The sequence below is a fragment of the Melopsittacus undulatus genome, chromosome 7 (genome assembly GCF_012275295.1).
Source record: "Melopsittacus undulatus isolate bMelUnd1 chromosome 7, bMelUnd1.mat.Z, whole genome shotgun sequence".
Classification (NCBI taxonomy): Eukaryota; Metazoa; Chordata; class Aves; order Psittaciformes; family Psittaculidae; genus Melopsittacus; species Melopsittacus undulatus.
Window position 1 is genome coordinate 35,608,793 of NC_047533.1, and position 21,348 is coordinate 35,630,140.

The following is a 21,348-nucleotide window of genomic DNA, read 5'->3' on the forward strand; positions in this document are numbered from 1 at the left end:
TCAGTATACTACCAAAGAGTATTGCTAAGAACGCTTGTGTAGGTAAAATCTTCATGACACTGTGTCTGACCCTATCCTGATGCCTAGACCTCATATTTTTGAAAACCCATGTAAGTTGTAGACACAATGATCAAACCTGTACTCTTCAGCTGTCTTCACCTTTTCTCACAGAAGTCTCAGACATAAGTTCTGATCTCCCAACCATGGTTATTCTTTCTCCATCTCTCATTTCCAGGAAATTGTAATTTAGTGAATTCTGGCATTCCTAACACACTATTAAAGCACAGTGAATTAGCACTGGACAGCTGCTGGAAGCTTCCTCATGTCTTTCAGCTCCAACTTGGGACTCCTCTCCCAGAGCTTTGCATCCAGTATTGTACAGCTTCCAGGACTGCTGATACCATTGGAACAGGTTCTTGAGTGGTAAAATACAGCAGGCTGATGATGACTATGGTATTGCCGCAATTCTGGCCTAAACAAGTCTGCTGCTCCCGCAGCTGGGACACACTGATGGCAAGTGGCTCCTCATGTTCTGTATCTTGCTGGATAAGATTTAAGCCAGGATGTTATTCTGGGCAGGTCAGATAAGCCTCAAGAATTACCATGTGATTTTAGGCTGATCCTGTGCAAAGCCAGACATGTGCTGCTTGTTGTCAGAGCACACCTTCATCTTATAAAACCTCTCATAAATATCAGACAGCATGTCCAGGATCAGCTGTTTGTATCTCTCCATCATGGGAGAGGTCAGCTGCAGGTGGGACCTTTCGGGTGGGGCAGCTCCCAAGTGTAGCAGCTGCAGTGAAAGACGTGTTAGCAAAGGGGCACCTCAGGGCAAGACAGGGCTGTGTCCTGTCCTCAGTCATGCTCATTTAGCCAAGAGAAGGGTAAAACTGAAGCTTCAGACCCAGTTTTCTGGTGAATTTTGCATTACACTACCGTGGATATAAACCAAACAGCTCCACACACACAAACAAGCCCTTGTAAAACCAGTACAAATATGTGTTGTCTTTCCAGCTGAGTTAGGTGAGAATCGGGATCCAAACTGCTTGTTCTCTTCCTGACCCATGAATTTGCTTTTCTGCCTCAGCTTCAGCAAGGGGACAGAAATACTTTTAACCAGAACACTCCTTCATACTCTGCTGAAATTTGAATTCAGTCTGCTTTGGGCTATGCAGCATTCAAAGCACAGGTCTCCATGTCAGGTTATTCTGCTCCAGCTGCTAGGTTATTATGAAAACGAAGTGAGCACAACCCTGTTTCAGTCTCAGACAATGTCTAAATGGAGAGGGGCAAGAGCTTGACATCCCCTGCTACCTCCACCTACTTCCAGTGGAAGAGGAAGACACTTTCTGGCAGTACCTCATTTCAGCATAAATTAGAGAAGGGAAGCATTTAAAATAGGGTGGACTCAATTCCTCTGATAACTCAGGTTTTCACGGTCTGTTCTTTATTCTATTAAGAAGCTAAGGAGTTTAAGATTACAAACTGTAAAGCTGCTGTGTATACTGTGTAGATACCATATGACAGGAACATCTAACCCTGTTCTGACATTTCAGTGAAGTGTTGCCCAATGTAGAGTATTTCACCTGTAATGTCAGTGTTATGAACAGGCCTAGAATATCACTTACACTGATGCTTTCATTGACTGCAGTAGAAAGGTGACTTTGTAAGAAAACTATACTCATAAGCTAAAAGTTGAGAACTGGGTTGTCTTTAATTCTCACCTTTCAACCAGACTTACCCTGAAATGTGAATAATGCTCTTCCATATGTTTAACTTATCCCTTAAAATAGTGGTCCAGAGAGATGAGGGAAAATACATGCTTTGCATTAAACTCTGAGATTATATTTCCTCAGTTTGGTTTCTAGTTTGGAGAAGCAATCTACTTTGGAGAAACCATGAGTGGAGAAACAACCTTATCTCTATCATATCACTTGTAAAGGTCCTTAACAACAGTGTGTCTGTGCCACACAGGCACTTGTTCTAAAATAGTACTATTCCTACAGGATAAAGTGGGATGGATAAGCTAAATACCAAACAAACTAAACCAGAACAAAATTACCAAGAGCTTGGTTTCTTTCCCACTTCAGATGGTAAGACAAGTTACTTTATCTCCCTTGTTCTCATCTCTAAATATGCGAATAATATTTTGTTACTTCACAGACATTTTTAGAGCCTGAATTAATGTGGTCACTGAACTGGAGTAGCCTGTCACTGTTTAAGTCTGTTATATTGCTCAGAGCAAGAAAAGCAGGGACAGCAGCTACTGCACTAGCAACAACATTGACAGAACAAATAATAGATGAGAAAGCACAAATGTGATTAAAGACATTCTGGAAGTAATTTTTAAGAAGTGACAGTTTTATGTATTTAATATATTTTCTGCTTTGATAGAAACAGGAATCTCAGCTGTACAACTGAGGGTGTACCTGGAGCAGGCGAGAGCCATCTGACAAAAAGAGAAATACAGTCAGGCTCAATGAACTTTTGGGGAAGCACAGGCACAGTTGCAGCGGAAGGGCAAACAGCTGTCTGCCTGCTATGTATGAGTACCAGTTTTTCGAGAACTAAGAAGGAACCTGGGTATACCAGAAGTATTGCCTTCCCATTCAGCCAGTTCAGACAATCTGGGCTTGAAACATTCATACAGGAACATCCTGCCTACAAACTACATCACTACCACAATATAACTGAAGGGATGACTCCTAAACAGTAATGTGCTGTCCTCCTAGCAATTAGAAAAATTCACTTGTCTCCATAATTATGTTTTAATTAATATTCTATTAATGTTTATATTTTAGTACTAAAATAAAAACTCTGATCCAAGAAATTCCTCCTCTGTGTATATATAAGCAAGTCTTTCCTGTCCGAAAATATAATCTCAAATAGATTTTTATTCATATCAATAAATGAGACGAAAATCAATTAACAGGACAGTATCTGAAAGCTAAACTGCATATTTTAGAAGGCTCATTAAAAGGAACATGTGCAGTAAATCAAATATCTGTTCTACAGAACTATCCACCATATTATTCTGGAGGTGGATACTAGTTAATAGTGAAGCAGAAAGAAGCATGATTGTTTCAAAAGTAGGTGTAACTTACTTCCTGATATGAAAAACTGGAAGAGGAAAGCAAACTCAAGATTTTTTTCCCTGTTCAAAAGATAGTACTCACGCTATTAATAAAAAAATGAAAAATAAAGAAACAAATATAGAAGTAGATCTGCTAGAGCACAGGCCTCTTTTTATTCCTCATGGGACTAGAGAAGAGAGAAAGAAAGAAGGCTGCCAGTACATAAAAGTAAATATCAGATAAGAAAATCCTAGTCAATATACTTTTTCCTTCAGTCAAGCTATTTTTAATACATACAGTCCTGTCTCTTTCTAGGAGACATATGTTATTGGAAAGATTAGTTTTGCAGTACCTATTGCTTCTGCCAGCCTGCATCAAAGTAGATTTAGTGATGTGCTGACAGTCTAATACCTGCTATCAGCTTCTACCTCTAGATAAGAGGAGAAAAAAACATCTGTTGAATTTCTTCAGAATAGTTTAATGCTACTATGAGGGTTATTAGAAAATAAAAAATAATAAAAATTTAAAAATCCACCTTCCGATTTTAATGTACACAGCAATAATTTCTGAGGTTCTCTCCCATAAGGTTTAAAAAAATTCATTTGAAATGCAATTTAAAATGAAAATGAGTCATTGCCTACAACTAATGAAATGCAGCTGCATAAACCTGGAGATTCTTTCCTTAAAGATGCAGACATTAGCTAGACAAGAAAAACACCAGAATATGAGTATGCAAACTCCCCACCCTCTCAAATGTGCTCAGTTCTCACTTCTTGCAAAAAGCAAAGAATCAAAATATTTTCTTCTCCCTTCCTGTTCAGTTTCAAATCAAACTAGCAAAAAATACTGACACCTCTCCCATTTCAATTCTTCAGAAAAAAGCATGTGCCCTGTTTTGCCTATTTCTCAAACCAGACCTTTAAAAAGCAGCTTCACAATATCCAGAGAAATCAATATATATGTGATGTGTGAATGAATGCAAAACACAGAACTTCTTCCAGATCAGAAGTCACCTTTCCCCAAAGGAAGGTGAGAGAACAACACATTGGTATCATATAAGTATGCTCACATTCTTCTCTGCATTTCTCAGTTCAGTTAAAATCTTTCATCAAGTATGTAATATTTTTGAGGAGGAAGCCAAGGACTGCCTAAAGTAGATGCGGATGTCCCATCACTGGAAGTGTTTAAGGTCAGGCTAGACCCGGCTTTGAGCAACCTGATTTAGTGAAAGATGTCCCTACCCCCAGCTGAGCAGTTGGATACAAAACAAATCCAAAACATCAAATATGTTATCTCCTTCTCATATTTCATACATGTAATCCACTTTCAAGTAGAGGTACAGAAACAGATCCACCAGTTCATAAAAACACATCAGATGTTGCAGAGGATGCCTGATACTGAGACCAATAATGACTAAAGGAAAACAGAAGAATTTTAAGGACTCCTGTACATTCTGTGAAGAAGAGAAATACACTAGTTCAGCAATGACTCAAGTGTCTCAAGGCTAGCTGAAGCCAAACTTCAGCATGAAGAGTAACCACCTTGAAGTTGCCATAAAAAAATTAAGATAATCACCTTTGTTGTTTGTTTGATTGTTTGTTTATATGGAAGCCATATAAACTGCCTCCTTGAAACAGATGAAGATCAAGGTTCTAACATTATTTGCAAATGTTTCTCATCCGGATAATTATACAAGTGTGATCTGGTTACTAGAAAAGCTTTTGGAGCTCACCCATTACTGAAGAAAAGTGTTTGCAGTACACTTTCCATAGAGTTTCAGCACACTTTAATCAGTGAGGATTGTAAATAAACTTAATTGTTACAGAAGATAATCTCCTGTTTAGGTTTTAACAATATTTAATTAGAACAGAAGCTTCTTACTTTCAGGGCAGTATGATATGTTCTGATCATAATTTTTTAATTATTTTTCCCTTAATTTTTATAAAAGTCCAGTTACTATACAAATATTTCTTTTTTATTATTTCCTGTCAGAATGATGCACAACTTCTAAAAATAAAACCTTGATTTTTTCCAAAATTTCATCATTGTCATCATGACATTGAAGTATCTTCTTTTTTAATTAGTTTGACCTAAATCACTGCAGCTCGTAAACCAATGCAACACATTCATTAGCCTGCCAGTGGATCAACTGACATGAGGCTCAAATCCCTGTTCTCACCAAAAAGTAGGATTCAGGACATTAGATAGATCATGCGATATTGTGCTGCATTATCTCTTGCCCACTGGTTAGTGTGCTGTGTATTATGGAAGGTATAAAACTGAAATTTAAAAATACAGATGAAGAGAAACCTCACATTTCACTTTAACCTTTTTAAGTGTCCCTGGCTTGCTTTCTTTGGCAACAATTCTCTTTTGTTTTTCATTCTCAGTGCTTTTGTAGTCATAAAGGCTCTGTACTTGCTGACAAGACAAATTGGTTGAGGTACCACATTCTGTAACAAAAAAAAAAAAAGCCAATTTAGCTCCTTTGACTAGGAATGTTCCTGCCTGTACTGGCTTATGTGTTATGGAAAGCTCAAGACCCTCTAACTGGAATGGTACAGAAGTATTTAGTAAAGTGGAAAATCAGCTTCCAAGACAGACACAGCCTACGTCCATGGAGTTATTATGCTTGTACCAATTTAGCACCTTCTAAGGTTTGTGCTTGGCCAACATTATTTCTGGTAAGTAAATATTAGTAAAAAATAAATTGAAGAAATACAGATGTCTTCCTGAATCATAAATACAGCACTCACATTCATTCTTTTTCATTTTCTAGTGTATGAATTAGATCTTTCACAACTATATATAGCTCTCAGTTATTTCTCTCAGAACTTATTCCTGTCTGATGTACAGGCTACTTATCTATAGACAACAATTATTAGAATGATTGCATTAGCATAGCACATGTGTTCTTTCATATATAATTTTGGTTTTCTCTTGTACATGTGTGTGTTCTTGCCCTCAGAATTTATTTTATTATCAGTGTAAAATTGCCACTAGTGTACTGCATGTCAGGTGATGAGTCTCAGAGATACGATCTAAAGAAACAAGATTAACTAGAACATACCAAGATAAGAAACAATATTTTTAGTTTCAATCAAGAGTGTCAAATAATATCTGAAAAAATGCAAGATAATATCTAAGAAGCAAATACTGCAAGAATACTGCTTGTAATAAGGAACAATATCATGTTTTATGAGATCTGAAAAGCCATTCTCATCACCTTTACTTAAAATTCAGGAAAGCAACTTGAAAGTAATATCCAGAAATTCACCTTCTGCAGCCCAAAACCAAGGAAAAGTCTGACTAGATAAAGGGAAACAAAATACTCCCATTAGGGTCCTTATGCATAAATCAACAAGGTGTCTGAGAGTCTGTGCACCTCCACCCATGGAGACACTAAAACTTTTCTGGGAAAGACCCTGAGCTACCTAATCAAACATTGACCTTAGCCCTGCTCTGAATAGTGTCTCAAAGTCCCCTTCCAACCTAAACTATCCTACATTTCTGTGATTCTAATGTGAAGGAAGAGGTGGATCTAAGTGGCAGGATATGCTTGTAATGTAAATACCCAGGAGGTGAGCTGCATAAGGCACCTACCAATCAATTCAGTGGAAACTGGTACGTATACCAGAGGTCCCACTGACTAGTATCCCTCTGAATGAGAAACTTGAAGGTTGCCTCTCCTATATTTTCCACTTCTCTTGGAAAGTTCAAATCAGTTGAAAGATGAGTAATCTTCAAAGCCTACCCAAGTTCAGTACATCCATCAGAACAAGAGAGGAAATTTGAATATCACCCTCCTCCCTTTCATGAACTATAAGAATTATGAATCAAACAGAAGACACGTTATGTATTTTCAACATGCAGCAAAAATAACTGTTATATTTACAGCATTCACACTGATTCAGCATCACCCCAGGAGGTGACTCAAAGCAATTTTAACAGTTCAGAAAAAAAGCCTTGAAGATTCTGTTCCAAGCTTTTCAGTATGTTAGGATAGCTGTAAAGACAGAAAGGCTGGTCTTTTACTGACAATTAAGTTTCCTACTGGATAGAGTCTTAAATACACAGTTAATGCTATATCAGCAACTTAAATAATGTTTTTATATGGGTTGTGTTCGTGTGCTTACTATTAGCAAAAAAAAATGCTCCTTACAACATCTAGGTTTAAAGTGGAGACTGAATCATTTTACTTACAAAGCGTCTATAGAAACATAGGTGTAATGTAGGCTTCCATATACCACCCTAATAATGTGCCGTAAGCTGTATTTTACACAGTTGGGCTTCAGGACATTTATTATTTTATCTCAATATAATTAACTACAAAAATACCTCAAGTACACTAGATGAAGGCACTTCTCAGCAAGACAGAAAGGTTAGCCACCAACTCACTTGACAGAAATAAGAGCAGAATTATGTAACTATCAGTTTGCTGAGATTGCCATTAGATAGTCAATACATTCAATGAAAATCATATACTAAGTGCGAATCTGCTGGTTTCATTTATATATGAAACAACTATACATAAAATATTTCTAGATATATGCAGCTATATTTCATACTCTATGTTAAGGAATTATCAACCTTTAATGATATCCATGAAGATGTGTTGTTTTGTAGGTATGATACTACTTATTCTGAAATGTAGAGAAAACAGTAGAATAAATATTTTTAGAACAGAATTATACAATTAATATATTTTAAACATTTTCCCATTTTCCCTAAAACAATGGAAAGAACATTCTTAACTTTCAAATGAGATTGAAATGAGGTTTGTTAAAGGGGAGTAAACAAACTGACTTCATTAGACATGAAAGTTTTCTTTGTGGATAGTAATGTCTAAATATGAAAAAAATAAAATGATTGCAAATGTGCTATCATAATTATTATCACTGTTGTACATCAGCAATGTGGAATAGCAGAATGGCAAAAAATATGCACAGAAATAGCAAAAACTTGGTACCTTTTTCTTTTCTTGATAGAAATCAAAGTGTCAAAATATTGACTGAAGGCTGGATTTTCATGACTCTGGAAAGCATTACTTTTATGTAAGTAGGATCTTGATCAGTACTAGGAATCAAAGACGAAAGCTGCAAATACATGCTTACTAATAATGTAGTGAAGATGCAGTTGATTGGTGAAAACCTGAATCTACACTGCATGTCACTGAAAACTTATTCTCGATGAAAATTCTAGTCATATCGAGCATATACAACTCCGAGGAAATTATCTACCAAAAGGCAGCAAACGGTAGCAAATTAAAGCTGTGAAATGTATCCCTAAGAAAACGTAGTTTTGCGACTACAATACAGCAAACCCCCTAAGAATTTCCTTGTCTATGTTTTTTGTTCTTTTATATTAATTTTAAACTACTTTTCTGTAAACTGGCACGTGCATGCATGAGTACGTTATCTAATTGGAACATACAGTTGAAATGGTTGTCCTTGAAACTTTTTGGAACAAATAATCAGAAATGTAGGTGGTGTGACAGAACAAGAGATGCTCGTTATACACTGCTGCAGTGTTTTATACTTCTTTTTTTCAGAGTACACACATGAGTTTGAGTAAAACGGGGGGGAGGGGGGTGTCTTTTCTGTTTATGTTGTTAAGGCTTCAAGATTTTCACGTTTTTCTGACAAAACCTCATTTGGAGTAAGAGCAGGAATCACTTTCTGTTGTAAATAACAATTCCCCAAATCACTGAAAGCATTTTATAGGCTTACAGACTTTGGAGTTAGGTTGTGTATTACCCGAAAACCATTTTGTTCTTATTTTCATACAAATTGCAGAATACTATGCACACTTCACAGTTTGTGGCTGTCTCCTGTATACTGTATTCTACAATATACACATATATGTGTGCATATGGGTAGGTGGGTATATAAAACATATGTACTTTGCAGTGTTAGTACCTACAGCTTTCAAGTATCTTCCCTCTGTAAATTACTCTTTTGAAACTCAATATAAAATGGGAAAACTAGGAATGCAAGAGTAAAAAAAAAAAGAAAACCAGTAAAATTCATATTTCACATTGTTATTATCACAAAAGTAAGAGTTTTAAAATGTTTCTTTTATTTTTTTAAATAATGCTGATTAATCTCCTGCCTTGTAACAATATAGAGAGTGTAGAAGTACATTATATGTAGTATATTACAATCTTCTAATCCTTACAATGGCTGATAGATGAATAATATGCATATTGGCTGAGAAATGAATATGCTGTTTGGTCAAATGTTCCTTTTAGTAGAACTAGAGGAAAAATCTAGCCATTTGCTCCTTTTTTATATTTAGAGTGCAGGAAAAATATATTTTACATTCACTTCCTCTCAAGAGCAGGCAAACAGTTCCAAAATGCAGGAATAATATATGAATTCATGAAAAACTTAGGGCTGCTCTGAAATTATATACAATTGGTGGCACTTGCATCTAATCTTCCTGTTCACCTAATGAAAACAGACATGGTAAAATTTGAAATACCTCAGCACCTCAGCTAGCCTACTTCTCTAATTATACAACTTACTCAGGTGAAAAATGCAAATGTAAGTCTAAATGCATGCTCTAAAACTAAAATCTCCATGGCTCCATCAAAAGAAGACTTGGTAATATAATCTTGTACATGCCTACTTTCAAGATACGTGTTTAAATTGCGTGGTTTTTTTTTTTTCTTTCATCAAAAATGTCATCCCTATTTAACATTTAGACAGTGCCCAGAGTGACCCTTTTTATCTTAAATTTGATTAAACTACTGCAGTCCGGGTTGCTGTTTAATGTAATCATCACAACAGTTTTAAGTTAATAAAGTACAATGAAACTTGTAAAATGCAAAGATGCAAATACACGTACTTTTTGAAATTCCTTTGCCCAAACTGCTCAAAATTCAGGATCACATCTGCATGAGTCAGAAAAAGCTTGACTCCTGCTCACTTAAGGGAGATTGTTTCCTTTTAAAACTCTTGAGCTACCTCTCAGTTACTGACAAAGGAGACTGACATATAATGGTCTGGCTTTTATTAATATTACTGGCCTGCTAAAGCTTCAGTTACTAAGAAGATGTTGAGTATATAAAATATTAACATGTAAATATTAATAATACATTATACTTCTTGTTTGCAAATTGTAAGGAAATCTAAAAGCTGTATTTTTATTTTTTTTTCTGCTAAATTACTCTTTGTAATGAAAGCACAGTGTACCCTATGTATGCTGAAGGCATTCCCAGTTGATTTAACCATAAATGAGACTAATTGTCAGTGGGGGTGGGAAAACAGACCAGAGCTATTGAGAATTTTGACACTGCCTAAATTCTGTGCCAACACTGTGTCAACAAGAAGGGATTTATTCTATTGGACCTTTCTGTTCAGCTATGCACTTCCTGTTAATTAGATCAATATCTGTGTCTATTTGGAGCTGACTTAATATTCTTAATGAAAGTTCATTTAAGGTTCATTCTGGTTACAAGGTAGCTCTTTTCTCATCTTTTAGAAGCCTCTTTTTAGACTTAGTACTCATTTGGAGGTTGTAAGTGATCTTCATTCATTATATTTGCAACCAGAAATAGTTGAACCACTAAGCAGTGAGCAAAATGAATTAAAATGATCAAAGAAATTTTAATTTTTAGTCCCTTAAGATGCATATGCAATTTTATTTCTTACTAGCATAGGCATAACTTCCTGGACTTGCATGGAAATAAAGTCTATCATTATGGCAAATCAGTCTCTCTTAAAACCTATCCCTTTCTTTGGCTTTAAATGGAATACCTTTCTCTGTTATTAATCTGGAAAAGGAAGAACTGTCTTACAACTGGAAAGCAGGACAAGACACCCTGACATGAAGACATCAACATATTTAAGCGTACCTACTAACAAAGAGGACTAGAGGCATCAAAATCACCAATTCCTATTAAGTAAGCTAGACTTGTAGGTGGGCTAAAAAGCTAATTATGGCATTGGTTCTGACATATACAGTTAAAATGTGGCTATTCTGAATTTAGTACACTTCACAGTAGGACTACTTTTCAAGTGATAACACACTTAGGCATCAGAGGTTAAGTCTTAAACATACAGCTGTCATTTATCACAGATTAAAGTAGACTACTATAAAAACTGCATCCCAAAAGAAGCTTTTCTAGAAGCTAATGCATGTTGGTTTTATTTTCCTTACTGTCATTATAAACTACCACAATGTCCTTTGAAGCTGAATAAAATCCATCAATAAATAATATTTTCACTCTGTTAATTTCTGTTTGTTTAGAGGGGTGACTTCATGATACATTATACAATGATTCATTATACAATTTTCAATTTTTTTTGACACTCAGCGTGGGATGTGGAAGTCAATGACTTGAATTCATAGAATCACAGAATAGTTAGGGTTGGAAAGGACCTTTAGATCATCTAGTTTCAACCCCCCCTGCTATAGGCAGGGACACCTCACACTAAACCATGTCATCCAAGCTCTGTCCAGCCTGGCCTTGAACACCACCAGGGATGGAGCATTTACCACTTCTCTGGGCAACTCATTCCAGTGCTTCACCACCCTCACAGTAAAGAATTTCTTCCTTACATCTAATCTGAACTTCCCCTGTTTAAGTTTGAACCTGTTACCCCCTTGTCCTGTCACTATAGTCCCTAATGAAGAGTCACTCTCTGGCATCCTTGTAGGCCCACTTCAGACAGGAAGGCTGCTGTGAGATCTCCATTCAGCTTCTCTTCTCCAGGCTGAACAGCCCCAACTTTCTCAGCCTGTCTTCATATGGGAGTTGCTCCAGCCCCCTGATCATCCTCGTGGCCCTCCTCTGGACTTGCTCCAACAGCTCTGTGTCCTTTTTATGTTGAGAACACAAAAACTGCACACAGTAGTCCAAGTGGGGTCTCACAAGAGCATCAAATTGTAGAGTCTAATGGCCCAATTTTGACCCCTCAGGGCACAATAACAAATATCTACTTATTTATTAACAACCCCTAAAACTGATATATATGTATATCAAGAGAGCAAAAATATTTCTGCAGAGGATCACTTAGGAAAGTACTGATACATTTTGACTATTATTCAATACTGTAAAATATTTCTCACAGAGCTGAATGCATTCCTAACTTATGAGATAACATGAGAAAGACCACCCAATTTGTCAGTCGGCATAAAATATTTGAAGACCCAAAAGGTGAAAAGAGTCTTGATCTACATAATTTCCTCATTCTCCTTTTTTCTGTAATCCTTTCTGTTGTTTAGAGCAAGTTTCATTGTTGTATTCTATGTACAATTCCCACAGTAGAAGAGTAAAGATATATGTCTAATATGTTTTACATAATATAAAATATGGCTTAAAATATGCCAAACATGAGACTCCCTGTCCTGTTATCATTCATCCAAAAAGAAAACAAGAGAAAGTAGCAATTTGAGCTCCACTGCATTAAGAGGAAATAAATCTAAGTTGAATAAATCCTACCTTCTACAAAATTCCATGCTGCAGTTTGAAGTAAAGCACACTGATAATAATAAACTCTAATGCATAATTTTATTTTCTTTCTAATGAGATTTCCTCTCCATTCTGAAGGATTAAATTAAGCTGTGTAAATAAGTTTTTACTTGCAGAACAAAACTAGAATGCAATAATTATATTACTTCCAGAATAGAGCAGATAAATACATGTGCTACTCTTCAAATGGGTTTCAAATCAGCCTGCCGTTCTTCTAACTACAGCAGTTACTGACTTCAGAGTAAATACAGCAAGGTCTAGAAAATGGATTGTTTGTCCACCTTTATTCCTCAATTCTTAAGTAGGAACAGACTAAAAGTTAATTTTTTTCCACCATGAAGTAATGTAACTACTGTTTTCTACATTACTCCTAGCAATGCTAGAATCCAACTTCTCTCTTGACTAGCTACTTTAACAGTAAAAGGATCCAGATGAAAAATATATGTCATATACTTCCTATTCTTCATATTTCATATGAAGACTACTCTTTAGACTGCTAAAGATTTGACTGCTATCTAGTTCCCAATAAAATCATGAATGGAAATAAATATAATGGGAAGTCCTTAAGAAGCACATATGCTGTAAATGGACTGTAAATTTAGCCAAGTAATAATGGACAGTGTTTTTCTATATAGCTCAAATTTTAATCCTATTTATTTTACAAGAAATAACTAATTTAGCAGTCTTTATTTGGGAGAATAATTTAATTTTTCCTATATTGTGGTACTTACACTCCTAAGAAAAGCATCTAAAAACTTCTAAATTTAGTTGCCTTTGTTTTATAGTCATATAATTATTTTCCAGAAATTCTAGCCTCAAGACCTAAAATCAGTTTAGTGGACAGTGTTAATTTCTTATGAGAATAGCTTATTATATTGGATAACATCCATTTATTACTTGAATTTAATTTAGAATTTAATTTAATTTTAATTAAATTCTCCCTCCATGTTGAAAAGACATATCTAACCGCATTCAACTTCACAAATGACTTCATGTTAACAACCCAGTTATCGATTTTCTCCATAGGGATTATATATACAGCATGAATACACAAAAACAAAAGGCAAAAGGAAGACAAAACCCATTCAGCAATACTGTGATACACAAAGGGGGGGAAAAGTTTATTCAGCTTTATTCAACTAATCTAAATAATAATAAAATAAAATTACATATATCTATAAAGAACATACTGTTTATTATTGCTTTATCATGTTGTTGAAACAATGGTGGGTAATAAATTTGCAAGCCAGAGAAAATAATTACCTTTAATATTTATTACATTTAGCTTTTTAATTAACATTAATTAACTTTGATCCTCAAAATCTTTGTTTTGTTGGTACTCCCCAAATGAAACTCCCTATTTTAAAATGTGAGCCAGTATCACAGTCCTGTCAAACAAATGAATCAGTGCATGGCAGACAAAGAAGAGAAAATGTAAAGCAACATTACTGTGCATGTTTTCTATGTACCATCAGCAATTCTCACAACTTACTAACTGCCATCATTATGTTAAAAGTTGCTGTGTTGTCATCAAAAGAAACAGTCTGAAGTTTAGAAAGTTAGAATCATACTGCAAGTTAAGTTGGTTACATCTTGGCAACCAAGTTACAGTGGTTATTGGTTACATCACCCAAGCATTAAGTGAGATGGAGAAAGCTTAGAAGTGTGATCCCTCTTTAGACTGCACAAATTCCACTTTCATAATTCTGATTAGTGTTTTCTATTTGCTTGCTCAAGGTTGTCATACATGTTTGGCCTAGATTAAATACTGCCATAAGTATTTGCCTCAACCTGAACTTTATGACAGAAAGCTGAAACAACTGAGAATAACATCAAAGAATATGAGAAGCTGAGGATAACCCTGAAGGAAGTCACAACAGTAGAGATGAACCAAACTCTAAGGAGGTTTATAAAGCAAAGGATTGAAATAGTTAACTTATGAAAAGATGGAGGGGATGTTGTTACAGCTACTAAAGGCATTTTTTGTGTCAACAGAAACTAAGTTTAGCAATTGCATTTTGAAATGCCTCTGGAGCAGAAGCTGGAGGTCAGACATACATGGTATTTTAAATGTCATAGGCTACACTTTGACAACTGAATTCAATGCTCCTTTGTTTACATATTCTCATCATAGCTTCACCTCATGGTGTTCAGTGTTTTGGTGAGCATTCCTAGACAACAACAAAAAAAAAACCATAAAAGTAGGTTCAAAGTAAGTAATTTTCCTACTTCTCTTTCAGCACCCCCAATATTACATGCCAATTTCCATTCTGATTTTGTTCAAATTTATTTCTGTGCCTGAGAAGTGACAGAATTTTCAGAAATGTATTTTAGGTATTCTATAAGCATCTGGAAGAATATCTCTTGCTTTCTTCCTTGGAACTGTTCATCTCAATTTCACCTGAGGCTCCAGATACTTCTGCGAAGTAAGCAAAGCTCTTGAACTGGGTGAGTCAGCAAACAGAGGGAAAGAAGGCTGACTATACTGCAAGTTTAGCTATGTGGGATGCTGAATGGACAAACCATCAAAGTCAACAAATCAGTGAAGCGACAAGACAAAATAAAGAAACTACTTTTCCTCTTTACACAAATGAAATAAACACACACATAATAATACAAATGAAGGAGTCTTTCCTAAATATTATAGAAAAGTTTCATTTCCAAATCAGAAGATCTTGTTTTGTGACATGGAAATGTATCTGTTGGAACAGGAAATGATGGCAGGTTCTTCTCAAAAGATGGCCGTGTGTCTTCCTCTTGTACAGAGGACATCCCTGCTGAGCTAGGGAATCCATGTGAAAGGGGGATGCTGGCTGCAAAGATGAACAATTTTGTTCTTAGACATATAGTTTGGTTTGTAATCTGACAGAGAAATGCAGCATCATAACTGTGAGTGCAAAACAAAGGGGGTACACAAAATAGGTTTGTAGTAAATCCTGGAGTCGTGGTCCATGGTCTCACATCACAAGGAAAAGTAAACCAGAAGCAAAATTGGCCAGAGTGCATAGAAAGCTGAAAAGTGGCTCTTTGTGTTAGGGTTCTTGAAACTGCTCCCAGGATGCAGAAAACAAGACAGAAAGGTTGCTGAAAAGGCAAAGGTAAAATGCATGTTTGAGTCACCCAGTGAAAAAGAAAACAACTCCTCCCCCAAAAAAACAAAAATAAAGCATAGAGATAGTAATAGAAACCAGGACACATTTCTGGAAGGGAGGGAGTTCATGAAGGAAGGTCAGGATTCTCTTAAACCAGATTGCTGGATTTTCACATCAAAAGAGTCATACAAGGTTTTTAAATTTAACGATGAAGGATACCAACAGATATTGCAGAATTCCTTCAATTAAGATGTGCTGAAGTTTGTTCTGCTTATGATGTACCTGAGAAACACAAAATCAAAATATCCTGTGTCTTCAAGAGAAGAATAGAACAGAAGTTGGAAATTCTGCAACGGAGAATTGTCAGAATACACTGACAGTGAAACTCAGGACAATGAAGCAACGATACATGTGAAGTCTTAGAAATAAAATGATTAAATGAGAACGCCTGTTCTTAAATAAGGCTATTGAACTAATAATTGGATCAGAAGCTGGAGGGAAGGATGACAATCAATGGGACATGCAGATGCACAGCATACAGGGAAGACAGAATAGCATGTTACTATTGAACAGATGTTCTTTATCAGTTATCATAGTTATCACACATTCAGTATACCCTTGCAGGAGAAAAAAAAAAGAAAAAAGTAAATAATAATAATAATAAACATTATATTTAATTTCCAACAGGGGTATTAGTAAAACGTGAGAACTTATTCAGAAGGAAAAAATGCAAGTTAAAAGCTGAATCTTTAAAGATGTAGAAAATGTTTAAGAATACAATTCTTTGATATATAGAACAAGTGAAACAGTATCAAAGAAATTACAAAGGTGCAAAAAGAAACCAGTGTGGCTAAAGAATGAGGATTAAAATTGCAATCAGAAGGGAGCAGAAGCTGTGTCTGTGTGAGAAAAGGATGACCATGAGCTCTGGCACTTTAAGTAAAGGAAATCAAATAAGACAGGCCATTAAAAAGTTTTGGGAAAAAATACAAAAAACATGAAAACTAGTAGTAAATCCTTTTTAATGCACATCAGAAGCAGAAAGCTCATCACAGGGCCTTTAAGGTCAAAAAGGCTCAAGGTATAAAAGAAGCACAAACAGCTAAATGAATGGTTTGCATCTGTGTGACCCACAGTCTGCCCATACTGCAACGCCTTTTATAGAGTACTTAGAAAGAAGGAAAGTGAAACTAAAGATCAATCAAGGTAAATGCTAAAAGTTTATATGATCTTGAAAGCAACTAGACACTTCTATGAAAGAAAAATCCATTTCAGGTATGTGTTCTGGCTCCTGAATCTCAAACACTTTAGAACAGGATAGCTTTCCAGGGCAGTTATCATTATGTGATTGCCCTCTTCAATAGACAATAGTTATTGGTTATCCCCCGAGTCAAGATACTTGACAGTACTAACTTTTGGTCTTACCTAACAGAGTATCTGTTCTTAAATGTTTCTGAATAGTAAAATAGACAAGATCTGAACCTGCAAATTTTTGATTCCTTTTCATGTATACTTTTCCATTGTTTTCATACTACTACTGGAAGTTTGTAACCAAGCATTCCCACCCTAGAGTTGAAGAATAGTTTGATTATGAATAAAAACATGATACAACTATCTCCTAAGCAAACAAAAGCTTCTGTCACTTCTTTGGTTAAGCATATGCCTGAATACATGTTTCTTTAAGACACTCTGAACACATAAGCTAGGAAATTAGAAAACTTGATGAAGCAGCTTTCACCTGGTAATGAATAGTACACAGTTCCTGCCTCACCCCCATTACGTGTAACAGAAGTTCAACTTCAGCTAGAACTAAGGATCTGGTTTTGCTTCCTACTGCCCTCCTCTGTGCCTGAAGGTGGCAGCATCAAAATGCTAATAATTTATCACTTCTAATCAAACAGAACATCAGTTCCTCTTATAAATAAATTTGATTTGCAATTTAGAAATGAATAGTTTGTCTAAATAATCCTCAAAGGATATAGGGATCAAGGGCATAATGTCCAATTATTTTGTTGGAATCATGCAAAATAGGTGTTCAATAATAGGTTTCGAATAATAAATGCAAGTTATTATGTTCTAGATGATAGACTTTCTTAAAAATACTCATAAAGCAAAATTTTAAAACTTAGTATTCTCTTGTATTTATTATGCCTGTTCATATCCTATTCCATGTTAGCAAGCAGAGGGCATCACCTGCTCATTTTAATGTATCTCTGTAATATCTGTGTGTAATGTAAACATTGCTTTATCACTTCAAGAACTTCATCTGGAGCATAACTGGCAAATTTCACACAGAAGGAAATTTGATAAAAAATTTGGGAAATCAGACACCAGGTTCAACATAGATGCATAATAATAAATCAGAGATCTGAGAGCAAATGACAGGGTGATGCAAGCAAACACACATACAGTTATTATTTTCTGCTCTAAAGTGAATAAATCAAGAGTGAGCAGAAAAGTGGCAATAGAAAACAGCTTTAGCATTTATGCTTTTCAATTTTTTATGACTATGGAAAATACTTCTTCCCCTCACAATCCCTTTCCTAGAGTAGATCCCACTTGAGTATGGGTTGTAACAGGATTTTGAAATTATCTTAAATTGTACCAGTTAATTTTACAGAAAAAAAGGGGAATAATAAAGTAATTTTACAGATATTTATATATAAACCTAGAAGGCAAGAGCAAAACATAAGCATATTAAAAAAAAGTAATCATGGACCAATAAAGATAACATTCAAATGGCTTCATAATGGCCAGATTAGGATCTCCTTACTTACTGTCAAACCACATAATTCTCAAGAAATCCTGTAAGCTGAAAGTTTCTGGAAACTGGGAGATTTTAAGGTGAAAGATACCATTTATATTTCCCATTTCCTACTTGCCAGTTTACAAACATTGTTGGAAAGTGAGTTTTGAACTAAATGTACAGGCTTTCAGGTATCCTCTAACATGGTTGAGAAAGATGTCCACATACTACAGATGTGACCCAAATGTCAGAGGCTGCTGTCAAATGGTACATTATCCATTTGAGAAATGTACTTTGACAAAAGCATTTGATACTCAAGGAAAGCTTAGTGGTTTATGCATTTTAGACTGAGATCTGATCTAGCTTGAGAATCAGCATGAGAGATTCACTATATGATACTGGCAAAGTTGCATAACTTCTGTTGGTTTTTTTTTTTCAATATTCATTAATGTAATAGTAAACAAACCTGGAATTACCACCCGATCTTAAAATCGCATGCAATTCCCTTTAAAGAGACTGCCTCTTCAATCCCTTCAAGCTTTACTAGCATAATTCATCCTGGCTGAAAATGTTATATAGTAAGGCTTTTACTCAAGCTAAAATTCATGGAAATATATGGTCATAAATGTTTATAAATGTTTCCAAAGAACAATGAGCTACAAATTTGACATTTTGCCTATGCTAAAAGATGTTGATTCATTTAGAACCCCTAAGCTTTGAAACAAGGACTTTAATCTCATCAGTTAACTTACGTGCTAATGTTCTCTATGTGAATTGATCTATGTGTAGGTTGTCTGGGCTTCAAAATTCTTACAGAATTTACCTATGCCATACATTTCTATAAAAATAATGTTCATAAATAGAAGTATTTAGCTTAGTATCACAGAAGAGTTCATTACTGCTGTGTTTTCAGACCTCTCACAGATCCCTCTAAAGTCAAAAAGAGAGAACACAACACCACAGAGTGATGAGGAATGCTCTAGCCAAAACTCCTCCCAAGATATTCTTTCCCAGTGTCCTGGTTTGAGCAGTAGCAGTCACTTTTCTCCTTCTTGGTAGTTGGTACAGTGCTGTGTTTTGACTTTCGGGCTGAGAATGATTGCTGATAGCAAGTATGTTTTGAGTTACTGTTCGGGTGTTTGGTTTGTTCAAGGCCTCTTCTGAGCTCATGCTCTGCCAGGGAGGAGGAAGGCCAGGAGGAAGGAGAGACAGGACACCTGACCCAGGCTAGCCAAAGAGGTATTCCATACCATAGCACGTCATACCCAGGATGTAACCAGGAGAGACCCGGAAGGGCTGGAACTCTGAGGGGATGGAGGAGGTATCGGTCGGTGCTCGGTCGGGCAGGGTGGGGTGAGTTATGGGTTGGTGGCTGGTGAGGTGTTGTATTCTCTTCACTTGTTATTGTCTGTATCATTATTATTTGTAGTAGTAGTAGAAGTAATGATTTGTGTTGTGCCTTAGCTATTAAACTGTGCTTATCTCAATCCGTGGGGGCTACATTCTTTGGATTCTCCTTCCTAACTCTCCGGTAGTTGGGGGAGCAAGGGGGGAAGTGAGTAATGAGCTGTGCGGACTTGGTTTAAACCAAGACACCCAGCTACCCCTCTGAGAGAATAACTAGGTACTGCAAAACTGTGATACTAGCAGTTTGTGAATGTTGCATTTGCCACCACACTGATAAAATGCCCAGTTTAGGAAGAAAATATTCTTGTGTCAGGATTCTTGGGCCTTTTTAGTTTGGGAGTTGTTTTGTTTTGTTTTTTTTTTTCTTTTTCCAAACCAAGGGAAGTACACAAAGAAGGCAGCAGTAGAAAGAACACTTGAAACCATGAAGTCAAACACTCAAGCTCAAGTTCTCATAGACAGCACAAAATTAAATAGCCTACATTGCTCAGATGGATTATAATGTACTCCTTAACTACAAGATCACATACACTATGTCTTAAACATTTCAACTTTTCTAGGACACTGAATAGATCGCCCACAGAATCAAAACACAGTAATGAAGGAAGCTGTTCACTGTAGAACCTCCGTCTGACTTGTTAAAGAAATGGAAATTACACAATATATAATAAATGAAATACAATCTTGCAGACAGGAAGAAATTATGGCTTTCTGGCTCACTATGTTTAATTCTATACTGTGGAAACAGTTTTTATTCGTGATATTTCAGTGAACAAGAACAGCAATTAATAATGCACAGTCTTTTTCTTTTAATTTATTACCTTATTTAGTGATATTGTCCTGTTAGCAGAAATGTTTATTTCTCACAAATTAAATAGGAATGAATAGAATTTTTCTCATGAATAAAACCTTATGTAACACTTTAGGATTCTAAGAAACTAAGCAGAAAATGTTACCCACATTATGGGATTTGTGACCTTATGCTCTCAGCAATTCTGTTTCCTTTCTACAAATTGGGGTTAATTCCTACCCTCACCAAGGACATTAATGAAGATTAATTATCATTTGCAAAAAACATATTATAGTGATGTGCACTACTGAAGAACTCCTGAGGAAATTAATCATTTCTTCTTTAGAGCAGGAACCAAATAGATTGCAGTAAATAATATATGGGACAATGCAATGAATGATGATGAGAAGAGGAAGTATTGAAAGGCTGCTTATTAGCCAAGCAACATTTACTTTGTGTACTTAATAAGAGGGGGATCCTGTAATTAATGATTGCTGCAATACAAATGCAAAAATGAATAGGTACAAACTAAGAGTGGAGGGATAACTGTGATCCCTCACCCTCCCAACTTCATAATAATGGTATCTTTCCTTTTCTTTCTTTTCTTTTTTTTTTTAGTACAGCAATAATTATTATGGTATAATGCTATTTTTATTTTAACAGATTGAAGTTTCTGTAGCATTTTGAGATCCAATAATGGAAGATGCAATGAAATATCTAATTATCATGTTAAAAAGCCATATTGTCTCCAAAGAAAGAGA